Genomic DNA, 12833 nt, shown 5'->3' on the forward strand with positions numbered 1-12833 from the left:
TGAGTCCAAAATCAATGCATGCCACAGAGCCCCTGCAGCTGTTGTTTACCATGTTGCTGCACATTCTGGTCCTCCATGTGCCTCTCTGTGGACACAAAATTCTTCACAACAAGCCGAGAACACGACTTGTTATGTAACTGGTGAGAGGCGGTAGCGGAGAATGAGGAGGACATGCAACCAAACAATCTACATCATGAAATTCCTGCATGACAATAGTGCTTCTTGTCTCCTTCCCACCCCAGACTCCCCAAAAGGTTTAAAATATAACTGAGCACATTAGCCTTTTTATTGGAAAACTGGAAATGCACATAAGCCTACACAGAAGGACTTGCCAAAATAAGGCAAAACAAAACAAGAAGCTGTTCCGCTCCGAGGAAAGGGGCAGAGGCCAAAAAACTTGAGAAAGAGATTGCAAATAGGGTGAATGAGAGGCCTGGCCCCAAAGACAGCTACAACCCGGGGGCTCTGGGTTAAGGCAGTCAGACATTCTCAGTTTGGCCCGCCAGTGGCCTGAATTGCACATCCTCTACCCTGAAAACAAATGCCTCTGGGTGCAGGCAACATGTTCCAAATCTACTCCCCACCCACACTTCAAACTGATGCTCTGTCTTCAACAAAAGGCCTCACAATGGTACAGGAGAGAATGTACAAAGCTGTTAAGACAAGAAATGGCTACCACTGTATTGCAAAGCAGCTAAAGGCGAGTTTCTCCTCAGTGGTAGTGATGTAGTAAGAGAGTGATCCATCTCTCAATGTGATATTTCAACACATTGAACCCTGAAATCTGAATTACATCAACATTATTACAACAGTAGCATTTCAAAAACTATATGTTTATCTATAGATATAGATACTGCAAAAGACAGAACACTGCTTGCAAAACATCAAAAAAAATGCAATAAAAGCTGAAGAAAAAGGAATGAATTGTTCTCTACATCAAGAGGAGGCTGAAACTTTGAGATCAGCGACAGTAACAGCAAGAGGAGGGCACTTTTGCCCTTCTAGCTCGACTCAAATGACTCAAGAAGCCTAACGAAATATGCTGAAAGTACAATCACAAAGACATAATCGAACAAGCAGCAGATAAAGTCCTGCTGAAACAGAGGGCATCAGGTGGTAGCAGAAGGTAGGGAGCTGTCCAGATAGGTGTGCTGACATAGAGAAAGCCCTCTTGCACCTCCCACCCCGACTGCACAATTGATGGCAGCAGGATGCATGCATGGAGGACCCCACCCCACCCCACCCTGGTGACCATCATGACAGCTAAGAATTATGCGAGTATTTGATGAGTATCCCTGAGTATCCCTTGAGTCATGGTTATCTGAATGTACAGTGGTACCTCGGGTTACAGACACTTCAGGTTACATACGCTTCAGGTTACAGACTCCGCTAACCCAGAAATAGTACCTCGGGTTAAGAACTTTGCTTCAGGATGAGAACAGAAATCGTGCTCCGGCGGCGCGGCAGCAGCGGGAGGCCCCATTAGCTAAAGTGGTACCTCAGGTTAAGAACAGTTTCAGGTTAGGAACGGGCCTCCAGAACGAATTAAGTTCTTAACCCGAGGTATTACTGTATTATGAATAAAGCTCATTATTCGAGTTTAGCTCCTTTCACCTTGTTTTTCTTCTATGTAACACTTGTGATATCTGTACCATGGGATGTTCTTGATGTTGCTTGATAGCCAACTGCAGTACCCCACTTGCGCAGCGGACATCTGCTGGCTTAAGTTGGACTTTCCCTTTCTTTCCTCCCCCGTGGGAACTCACCTGTTGTTTAGAATTAACATTGGTTCTCAATAAAGCACTTTTAAGAGAAGAGACAAAAAGGCTGTTCATGTATTGCATGAGTACAGTTTGTGACAGATCAGGGGCAAAGAGGGGCAGGAAGAGTCTTTCCCTACTTGTGAATGGGGATAAATTTGTTGCATTCTTATTTTAATGCAAATCTATCTAATTTGCATTTCCTCAAAACAATATGCAAACCTCAATGCATCCATCCTTCAAATTTCACACCTCTCTGAATTTTGTGGTGCAGTTCACTAATCAAATACAGTGGTACCTCGGGTTAAGAACTTAATTCGTTCTGGAGGTCCATTCTTAACCTGAAACTGTTCTTAACCTGAGGTACCACTTTAGCTAATGGGGCCTCCTGCTGCCGCCGCACCGCCGCCACACAATTTCTGTTCTCATCCTGAAGCAAAGTTCTCAACCTGAGGTACTATATCTGGGTTAGCATAGTCTGTAACTTGAAGCGTCTGTAACCTGAAGCATCTGTAACTCGAGGTACCACTGTATTGTGTAGAAAAAAATGCATTATAGTTAAATTTCAGATTTTAAATTCCATATTTGATCTTACATTGTATATTTAAGTTTTAATGTGCATAAGCTGCAAATTGATTCAATTCAGCAGAATAGAATCTTCTGTGCATGTTGCTGAATACAATCTCTAATAAGCAACATGCACCAACTGAACTGGCTAGGTGCACTGTCTAAGCGGAAATTGGGCGATGGAGAGGGTGTTCCACAACGAACGCAACTACTTAGTTATGACTACTGCTCAGCTGTAGCCAGTGATTATCGAGTTAGAACCATTGTAAATTAGACCAAAACATTGTGGAAAATGAAACACTGAATGCACAACCCAGTACAAGCAGTTTGTTTTAATTTGGCTTCCATGCAAGTACTTGCCAGCTGATTGTGCCCTTGTTTATTCCTGACAACTAATAAAACCTGTCCTAAATAAACCAGGAAGTGTCTATAGCTGATTGCCTTCTGAAATGACTGGCTGTGACTTGTACTGTTTCTTCACTGAGAACTGGTACAGCATCTAGTATGTCTTAAGAGTGGCTCTTTCCACCTACAAACATCTAACAAATCCCACAAATACATTCTCAGCCTGACTACTGATTGATAAGGATATGCTTCTATCATTTACACAATCCTGATCATTTAGCACAATCCTGCATGTCTACCCAGAAACCAATCCTACTGAGGTCAATGAGAGTTACTCCCAAGTAAATGTGTATAGGATGCAGCATTAATTTAAACAATGGGTAAAAGGTTTGTAATGCAGTTGCAGACACTCAATATGCAGTTAGTTACAGAGAGAGAGCCAAAAACCCTGTACAGGTATACAAGGGCTGCAAAGTAAGACTGAAGTGTTAAGAGCAGATGTCACTACAGCCTCTACTGTATAATCACATGCTTGCTTCTGTATTGCTATATGATTTGGGGAATGCCTATGGACCTAATTTTCTATACTTGTCTGTCCAAATGACCTAAATGAGTGGCATTAGACTTTTCACATAATGCCTGGCTACATAAGCCGTTTAATGAAATTACCAAAGTTGCATCACAAAATATTCCAACAGCTAAACTGCTGGATTAACAGACTAGTCAGAAAGTAATACTTTTCTCAGCATGTCAAATAGCAGCTACCTCTTAAAAACTCCCCTGCGAACTCCCCTGCGAATTCCTGTTTTATGCTCAGTCATTCAGGGCATAATTGCACTTGGAGAAAATGAAATTCTTCAAAAGCACAGAGCACTTTTTGCTCTCTTTAGTGGGAGGAAAAAGCTTGAGCATGTGGGTGCTGCACTGCCTATCTTTTCAGACAGGACTGCAACGGAGTAGTGAAGAGGCTTGTAACAAACTGGAGACAAAGAATCTGAAAACGGGGTCCAATAAATTTAATAGATAAAGGTAAAGGTACCCCTGACCATTAGGTCCAGTCATGACCGACTCTGGGGTTGCAGCGCTCATCTCGCTCTATGGGCCGAGGGAGCCAGCATTTGTCCGCAGACAGCTCCCGGGTCATGTGGCCAGCATGACTAAGCCGCTTCTGGCGAACCAGAGCAGTGCACAGAAACGTCATTTACTTTCCCGCTGGAGTGGTACCTATTTATCTACTTGCACTCTGACGTGCTTTCGAACTGCTAGGTTGGCAGGAACTGGGACAGAGCAACGAGAGCTCACCCCGTCGCAGGAATTCGAACCGCCAACCTTCTGATCGTGAAGTCCTAGGCTCTGTGGTTTAGCCCACAGCGCCACTCGTGTCCCTTAATAAATTTAATACCCTTCCTCAAAATAGAGAAGTTTGTAGTTGGGACTCTTCTTGTTCAGACCCTCTGCTTTACTACACTTCTATCCCACTTGTTCTCCAAGGACCTCAAGGCAGAATACATGTTCTGTGAGACTGGTTAGGCTGAGAGTGACTGGCTCAATCACTCAGAGAGAAGTTTGCGTCCAAGTGGAAACCTGAACCTTGGTTGCCAGTGTGGTGTCCTCCTGATTTTGGACTCCAGCTCCCATCCCAAGCACAAAAAACCCACTACATACTGCATCCAGCGGCATATTCTATTAAACTAAAAGTATGACCATAGTGAATTTTTGTATGCTCTAATATCACTGAACAGAGTAAGGCCTGGTACAGTCCATATCTCATCCAGCATCTGTCAGTGGTTTTCCAAAAATGCTCAGCAAAAGCTGAACAACTTTAAACTACTGATTCTTAATTTTGGACTCCCAAAAGTGGTCGTCTTATACATGGGGTGGTGTTATACACGGAAAAATACAGTAATTTCACAACTCTTCTAGTTTTATAAAGCCTGAGAGGAGAAAGTGAGCGAATGTGTGTGAGGAGAGTGATATTCAAAAAACTGCTGGAAATAGTATTGTAAGCAGGACAAGTTCATATGTAAAAAAAACCAGAAGGGGAAGTTGAGGGAAGTCAAGGGGAGGGTGGAGGAAAGTGGGAAATTTAATCTGTTATTATTTGCTATGATGTAATTGTGGGGGAGGAAATAATAATGTAAAATTCAATAAAACAAACAAAAAAACTGCTGGAAATTAACGGAGAGCAAGTGCTGGCACAGACTCACACAGTCTCTAATTCAAAACTATGATGAGTCTAGTATGCATCGTATAGAACTAAGGCATCAAATTGTATTTCCCAAGTCAAACATGCCAATATATCTAACTTTCTGTCTGTCGTCCTGGGTTCACTATGGTTCATCTATGCTTACTTCCTGTAACAGTTTCTCTATTGGGTCATTTTTTTCTATTTACATTGGTCACTAAAGCCAATGAGTCTGTTATCCAAGCAGCCGCAGCAACGTCAAGACATAGGGATGGGACACCACAAAAATGTTCTGTCCTTGGCTTCAGCAGTCATCTTCAGTTTGAATGGGGTTTTTTTTTCTTTTACAAACCCCACAATTTATGCACTGAAGACAACACTTTCTTGTAGGAATCCATTATTTTGAATAAGCTGAAACACTGAGAATATTGAAACTTGGGGTGGTATTCAACTAAGGTTTACTCAGAGTAGACCTACTGGAATTGATGGACCTAACAATGTTCACTATTTTCAATGGAACTGCTGTGAGGGAAAACTTAGCTGAATACCACTGGTGGTTTTCTGCGGTGCTCAAATGTTGCTTGTTGGAAGGAATTCACCACATAAAACCTTCAATGCATAAAATCTAACATTCTCTTTCATAAAGACGCATGGCTGGGAAATGGTGGGGCACTTGATACTTTATGGGGCAAGCATCTTTTGGTGTTCACAGTGGTACACCCCATTAACATTTGTAGCACTGAATGTTTGTTATTCTGCAGTGGACACGTGTCAATTCACTTGCTCATTATTCAGCTCTGTACATGAACAAAGGCCACTTCCAAACTGGGCATTTACTGAGCTACATTTCTCCCCACTCACTCATGGGACACCTGCATGAAGTCATCAACAAAACATCTGCATGAGGAACAGATCAGATCCCCAAGGAGTGCTACAGACCAAAAGCCAGGGTGTCAAACAGTTTATTTCCTGAGCATCACAAGCAAATCAGTGTTCACTTGCTCTATTAAGAGGTCTTTGTCATCTAAACCTATATAGCCACATGTGAATGCACTTCTCATTCCATGCTATTTAACAGAAATATCAATTTTCTACCAACATGCAGTGGACTGTTCTATAAATTGTCAGCAATCCACATCTTATGTAATAGTCCCTTGTGAAAGTGTTCACAATACAGTTTATCTGGCATTGTCAGTGGAACCCATCTGTGTCTAATTCCATCCCTTGTTTTCAATTTGTTCAGGAACGATCTTTTCAAACATCATGGTGTGAAAGCAGACCACTAGTTTCTAAAATGGGCTGACCTCATTTGTCTGCCTTCAATGCATTTCATATGCCTGAAAGAATTCCCCAAATCCTAATTTTCCCAGTAAGCCATTTATAAGCATTGACTAACAAGTTTCCAACATTCCATTTTGAGGCAAAGTGAGTATATTGTTGATGATAAGTCCATAAGCGCCTGAATGACATCACCCAAAGGTTTCATATGTGTGCTAATTAGCATAGAATGTAATCTTGGGGGTCACCATATCCGTCAACCCTCTAAGTAAGGCAAGCACCAATGTAAACTGGTACCTCCAAACTCCATCCCAGTCAGCTAATCCAGAATCACTTGTCTAGTTACAGGTATAGCTCATCAACAAAGACAACCTAATCATTCTATGACCCATAACCAGACCTTAAACTCAATCTTGATCTAGATAATCTGCCTCATATGGATCCAATACACTCAAAATTTTAATAAACCATTTTGTGCATGACAAAGGTAGAAAGTGATTCAGGTCTATGCCAGGGATGAAGAACCTGTGGTCCTCCAAATGTTGTATTATAACTTGCTTAGAAAAAAACAAAACCAGAAAAGGGGGTGAGAACAGGATATATATTCAGGCATATATTCAGCTTCAATCTGGATAGCTCAGTGGCATGGTGCTGACAGGAGCATGGTGCTAACTACACGGGTTGCAGGCTTGATCCCTGTATGGAACAGCTGCATATTCCCTGCACTACAGGGAGTTGAACTAAATGAACCTCAGGGTCCCTTCCAACTCTATGATTCTATGAAAAAAACATTTTGCTTCACCACAGGTCTATACCAGGGATGAAGAATCAGTGGTCCTTCAGATAGTAAGCGTTGGACTACAACATACAGTATTCAGTGGGGAAAAGGCTTAAATCCAGGCACACATAAAAATAAAAAGGTGTCACTGCATTCCAGAAATGTGAATATTTTTTAGTCTTTGTTGCAACAGATCAACAGAATTATTTAATTCATGTTTACTTAGAAATAAGTCCCACTATGACATTTGCACAGTCACAGTCCTATGGTCAGTAAAGACTTGTAGATTTGCTGTGGTCTAGAGTTCATTTCAACAGCTGCCCCAAGTACTGGCAGATTATACAGTGGTACCTTGGGTTAAGTACTTAATTTGTTACGGAGGTCTGTACTTAACCCGAAACTGTTCTTAACCTGAAGCACCACTTTAGCTAGTGGGGCCTCCTGCTGCTGCTGTGCCACCGGAGCACAATTTCTGTTCTCAACCTGAAGCAAAGTTCTTAACCTGAGGTACTATTTCTGGGTTAGCGGAGTATGTAACCTGAAGCGTATGTAACCTGAAGCATATGTAACCTGAGGTACCACTGTACATGTACATGGGTGTGAAGGTAAAATACATAATTGTAAACAATGGTAACAAAAAAGGCCACGAGATGCAAGCAGTACACTCTATGATATTTCTGGGCAAAATTCACATATATCAAGTTCAAGCTACCTAGAAATGTCACTGACTGCTTCTCACATTTCTTAGCCTTCTGCCCCTACTGCTTACATAAGTTTTTCTTTATTCCCATATATAGGCATGCCAAATGAGGGTACACATCATATATCTACAGTGGTGCCTCGCAAGATGAAATTAATCCGTTCCGTGAGGCTCTTCGTCTAGCGGTTTTTTCGTCTTGCGAAGCAAGCCCATTGACAGCTTAGCGGATTAGCGCTATTAGCGGTCTAGCGGCTTTTAGCAATCTGCTGAGAAGCGGCTTATCAGCGGATCAGCTGATAAGCGGCTTAGCGGCTTAGGAAAAGGGCGGAAAAAGCGGAAAAAACCCGAGGGAACTCGCAAGATTTTTTCGTCTTGCGAAGCAACCCCATAGGGAAATTCGTTTAGCGAAGCGCCTCCAAAACGGAAAACCCTTTCGTCTAGCGGGTTTTCCGTCTTGCGAGGCGTTCGTCTTGCGGGGCACCACTGTAATGCTGTAGGGTCCAGGTCACAAAAGCTTATACTACAACAATGTTGTTGGTCTTTAAGGGACACAAGACACAATACTCTTTGTTTTTAGAAGAAAACAGTATAAACAAATATATTAACTTAACTCAAAATGCTGGCAGTCAGTATAAAATACTTGAAGGGTACCAGAGGCCATTGTACCTAAGGGTGGATTCCACAGTGCAAGTTCATCCCATCCTTTTAGAAACACAGGCTGTGTCCATAGAAAATGGATACAGCCAAGCACATCTGACTGTATCCAACCCTCCTTAGGCTGCACACACCCTACAGCTTGAAAGCACAATCTTTGACTCAAAGAATTCTGGGCACCGTAGTTTGCCTCTCACAAAGTTAGAACTCCCAGCAACCCTTAAACTACAATGCCCATAATTTTTTGAGGGGGAAATGTACTTCCAATGTGATTTCAAGGCTTACTGTGTACACAGATGGATATGGAAAGTGTTTTATGAACACAACGTAAGAATAGCCCTGACTGCAATGGCACTCTCTCACACATAATATCCAGCAACTGGGAATTTACAATGTGGGTAAAACTGCAGTCCTCTATCACCTTTCCTGGGAACAAGTCACAGTGAACTGATAGAGTCTTACTTCTGAGTAAACAAGCATAAATTTATACTGGATGACCTGTGGGCCTCCAGATGCCTTGGTCAGGGATGATGGGAATTGTAGTCCATGGGTCATGCTGGCTGGGGAGGATGGGAGTAGGAGTCGAACAACATTTGGAAGGCCGCAAGACAGCCACCCTTGGTGTGTATAGGAAAAGGCAACATTCCCAAACCTGGGACTAAAACTCCCATCAGCCCCAGCCAGCACCACTTTACACAGTCTCTGGAGTAAGCACCATTTAACCCAGTGAGCTTAGTTCAAAACAAACATGCATGAGATTCAATTCAAAATACTGAATAGCTACCTTCCTTGAAGTGGAGTTTTTGGGGGTCAGGCAAAGAGAAACCTGTAAAGGAACAAAGTTTGCTCAGCCTGCAAACAGCTACACAAGCAAACTCTACTGTGGAGGTTCCCACATTTTCTATCTTCAGGCCTACTTAAGGTGGCTGGAAGTTACTGAGGCCCACTAGTCAGAAAATGGTGGTGTGGACCTAGTTTCAAAATGGTGGCAGCTGCAGAGCTTGGCTTAATTAGCTGACTAACATCGTTGTCTACTGATCTTTCCATCTTTGGAAATAGCTAGATTCTTTCCCATAGTGCTTTCCCTATGGAAACAAATTCCCTACCTCAGTTTTCCACAAATGCCAACATTTGTTCTGGAGGTAATGTGATTAAGCCTTTTTTCTTCCTATCACCACATGTCTCTCAGTAGGTTTACTAATTTCCTATCATTTCTTCTCCCATTTGTCTTTCACTCTCTACTAGTACCTTATCCTCCCCACCCCACTCCAAAAAACCACTGCCAGTTTCTTTCATTCTTCTTTTCTGGTGCTTTTACATTTCCTTCCTCTCTTACAACATCTTTCCTCTCTTATGCCTTTCCTTTGTATGCCAGTTTAATGTAACCTTTTATCTCTTTTTCCAGTTTCCTTCAACACCTCCTCTGGCCCTTTCGCTTCAGAGAAGAGCAACCTCCTTTGCCTCTTCCTACACTGAGCTCTGCCTCTCAGCCACTTCTACTCATAATACAATAAGTTCCTGGGTCTGGCATTGTTACAACCAAAATAAAAATATAATAAAGACACTTACTGTTGCTGGCCGCTACTTCGATAGCCCTCTTGCTCTAAGAATAAGGGAACCGTCACACATCAGTGCAAACTCAGAAAAGTCTAACAGCCACAGAGTGCAAATGCAAGCACCTAATTGGCCCAGATGCAACTATACACACCTGATTGGCAGGGCAGCTCTTTCCACAACTGCAACCCATAAGTTTACATTACTTAATAGGCCCTGATTAGGGAACAGAAGGATATAAATGGATAAATGATAAAGGCCCACGACACCCTCCAGCCCTATTTAATTTTTCTTACCTATTTGTGAGCTATTTTTTTTTTTACAAAAAAAAAATCCCTTTGGAGATGGGGGTGGGAACTACTCTCCAGAGTTATTTTTTTCTGATTGGCTGTGATCTGCACACAGCAGACTGGCCACCACAGGAGAAAGATAGATAGAGAGAAACAGCTCCAGGAAGTCTCTGAGACTTCTCTGTGAGTGGACATTTAAGGATATGCATGTGGAGCACAAGAGGGAGGTGGAACTATGGTTTTGGGGAAAACAAGCACAAGGGCGGTTGTTCCTCTGTGGCATTATTGATAACCTGTTGTTGGTTATCCACAACTTTGCAGGGAACAGCAACGAGGTACCGGAGGACAGAAGCGTGGGCATCATGCAACCCACCGTGGCCCTTATGTCAGCTTGCTGCTAACAGGTGTAGTGGAGGACACTGTCCCACTGACAGGTGTTGAAGTAAGAGTCCACTGCCAATCCGGTTAGGTTCTGTACATCTTCTTCTTCACCTGCTTGGGACAGTTGCTGCCAAGTGGGGCAAATAATACTGAACTAGATGGACTACAGGTTCAACTCCATAAGATGCATTACATTAAGCACTAATTAGAGAAAAAGGAATTATGGTTTCCTTGTACTGTTTATCTCTTAGAGCAGGGGTCAGCAAACTTTTTCAGCAGGGGGCTGGTCCACTGTCCCTCGGACCTTGTGGGGGGCCGGACCATATTCTGAAAAAATATATATGAACGAATTCCTATGCCCCACAAATAACCCAGAGATGCATTTTAAATAAAAGGACACATTCTACTCATGTAAAAACAAGCTGATTCCCAGACCATCTGCGGGCCGGATTTAGAAGGTGATTGGGCCAGATCCTGCTCCCGGGCCTTAGTTTGCCTACTCATGTCTTAGAGCACCATTCTATACCTACTTACTTGGGAGTAATCGCCGTTAACTACAGTGCCATTTATTTCCAAGTGAACATGCACCAGGTGTTAGGCATCTAGTTTTCAACAGAATGTTTATTTCTCCTCCTCAGTATTTATTTTTTTCATTAACATTTAGTTAGCTCCTGTTTAATCAGGGTAGCATCCTTCATGTCCCACAAGCAAAGCAGCAATAATGCATTACATGTATTTTAAAAAATGCATTTGAACTGTATCCCAATATCTTTTGAAAGATATATTCTCCTTTTAAAGCATTCTTTGTTTAAACAGGCCCTTGTTTCAAAATTCAAGGCTGAGGTGTTCCTTGTTTCTGAGTTACTGGAGATGGGTTCAGGTCAGTGAAGAGTTTAAAAAAATAAAATGCAAGTTCATCCAGAAGTAGTCTCCAAATGCTCCTGGTAATGTAAGATGCTAAAAACAAAAACAAAACCCTGTTCTCATTGAAAATATTCTGTAGGCAGCATCCACTGCACTGTGCTACATAGTGGCCCTGAGACAGGCTAGGACAGGGTGGAAGCTTTCTGGTTTTTGAATTGCCAAAGGTGGCCTCAGCTCAATAACAAAATACAATGCAAGCTCATCTAGTTTCCAAATGCTTCCAGTAAGGGGTGCAAAAAGGTATAAAACAAAAACAAAAAACCTGTTCTAACTGAAAATATTCTGTAGGCAGCTTCTATCACACCATGGTGCATCCTGGGCCCCAAGACAGGCTAGGACACAGTGGAAGTTTTCTTGCTTATGAATTGCTGGAGGTGGACACAGTTCAGTGAAGTTTAACAAAACACAACGTAAATTCATCTAGTTGTCTTGCCATTTCGAACTGCTTCCAGTAAAGGAAGATGCAAGAACTTCCTGTTCTAACTGAACATATTCTGTAGGCGGCTTCCATCAGGAGGACCAGGCTAGGAAAGCCAGCTGATTCTACAGGTCACAAACCAGTGGTTAAAGCTGAGGGAAGTGAACTGTCCAAGTGAATTGACTGAAGGGTCCAGCTTTTAATAGCTAGGCCCCTCAGAAATGGTCTTATACCAGATCAGGCCATTTCCTCATCTGTCTATTTAACTGGCAGCAACTATCTCAAATGTGTCAAGCAATCAGAGGTCCTGCCCATTGACTCTACCTGACACTTTAAGCTGAAGAGGGAAGGTGCTGAACCTGGGACTCTGTATGCAAAGCATAAGCTCTGCCATTCAGCTATGGCCCCTGCCCTCACTTTGCTGGTTCAGCTGGTGTACCTGCAATAGAATAACATTCACAGAAATTAAATTAATCCCAGATGGATTTTTAAACTCTGCATAACAATAAGCACCCCCGGGTGCAAGTAGATAAATAGGGACCGCTTACTAGCGGGAAGGTAAACGGCGTTTCCGTGTGCGGCTCTGGCTTGACAGAGCAGCGATGTCACGCTGGCCACGTGACCTGGAAGTGTCTCCGGACAGCGCTGGCCCCCGGCCTCTTGAGTGAGATGGGCGCACAACCCCAGAGTCTGTCAAGACTGGCCCATACGGGCAGGGGTACCTTTACCTTTACCTTTAGAGAGGACTGGGGTGGGACACAATTGCTTGCCAACCTGTTGACCACCACTGTTCTATAGCTTCAACCTGCAGCCATACATGTAGGTAAAGTACCAAATGTGCCCACACATCTGGAAGATGACAAGATGCACACACAGTTAGCAAGGCAGCATGTGACTCTGGGGAGAATGAAGGTTGTAGAAGGCAAGAATGGGAACAGTGAACTGGGCTGTGATTACAAGAGCATTTGAACATGATCTGTCTGCCATTCAGGTTGTGCT

The 12833-nt window shown here is 42.9% G+C and overlaps 1 long non-coding RNA gene across 5 annotated transcripts in view; it reads right to left on the bottom strand.

Annotated features, from left to right (window-relative positions):
* The window catches only part of LOC307210877, a 63530-nt gene that overhangs the window by 16576 nt on the left and 34121 nt on the right, over positions 1–12833 (bottom strand). Inside the window, exons 4-5 of one of the 5 annotated variants that reach the window (XR_013836192.1) lie at positions 9837–9870; positions 9052–9093 (exon numbers count right to left, since the gene is read on the bottom strand). The exons of 3 other annotated variants lie outside the window; for them this stretch is intronic. This is a non-coding gene — a long non-coding RNA (uncharacterized lncRNA). The remainder of the gene's footprint in view (positions 1–9051; positions 9094–9836; positions 9871–12833) is intronic. One more of the 5 variants, XR_013836193.1, reaches the window with a different exon arrangement.

Source organism: Podarcis cretensis (genome assembly GCF_951804945.1).
Source record: "Podarcis cretensis genome assembly, chromosome: 1".
Classification (NCBI taxonomy): Eukaryota; Metazoa; Chordata; class Lepidosauria; order Squamata; family Lacertidae; genus Podarcis; species Podarcis cretensis.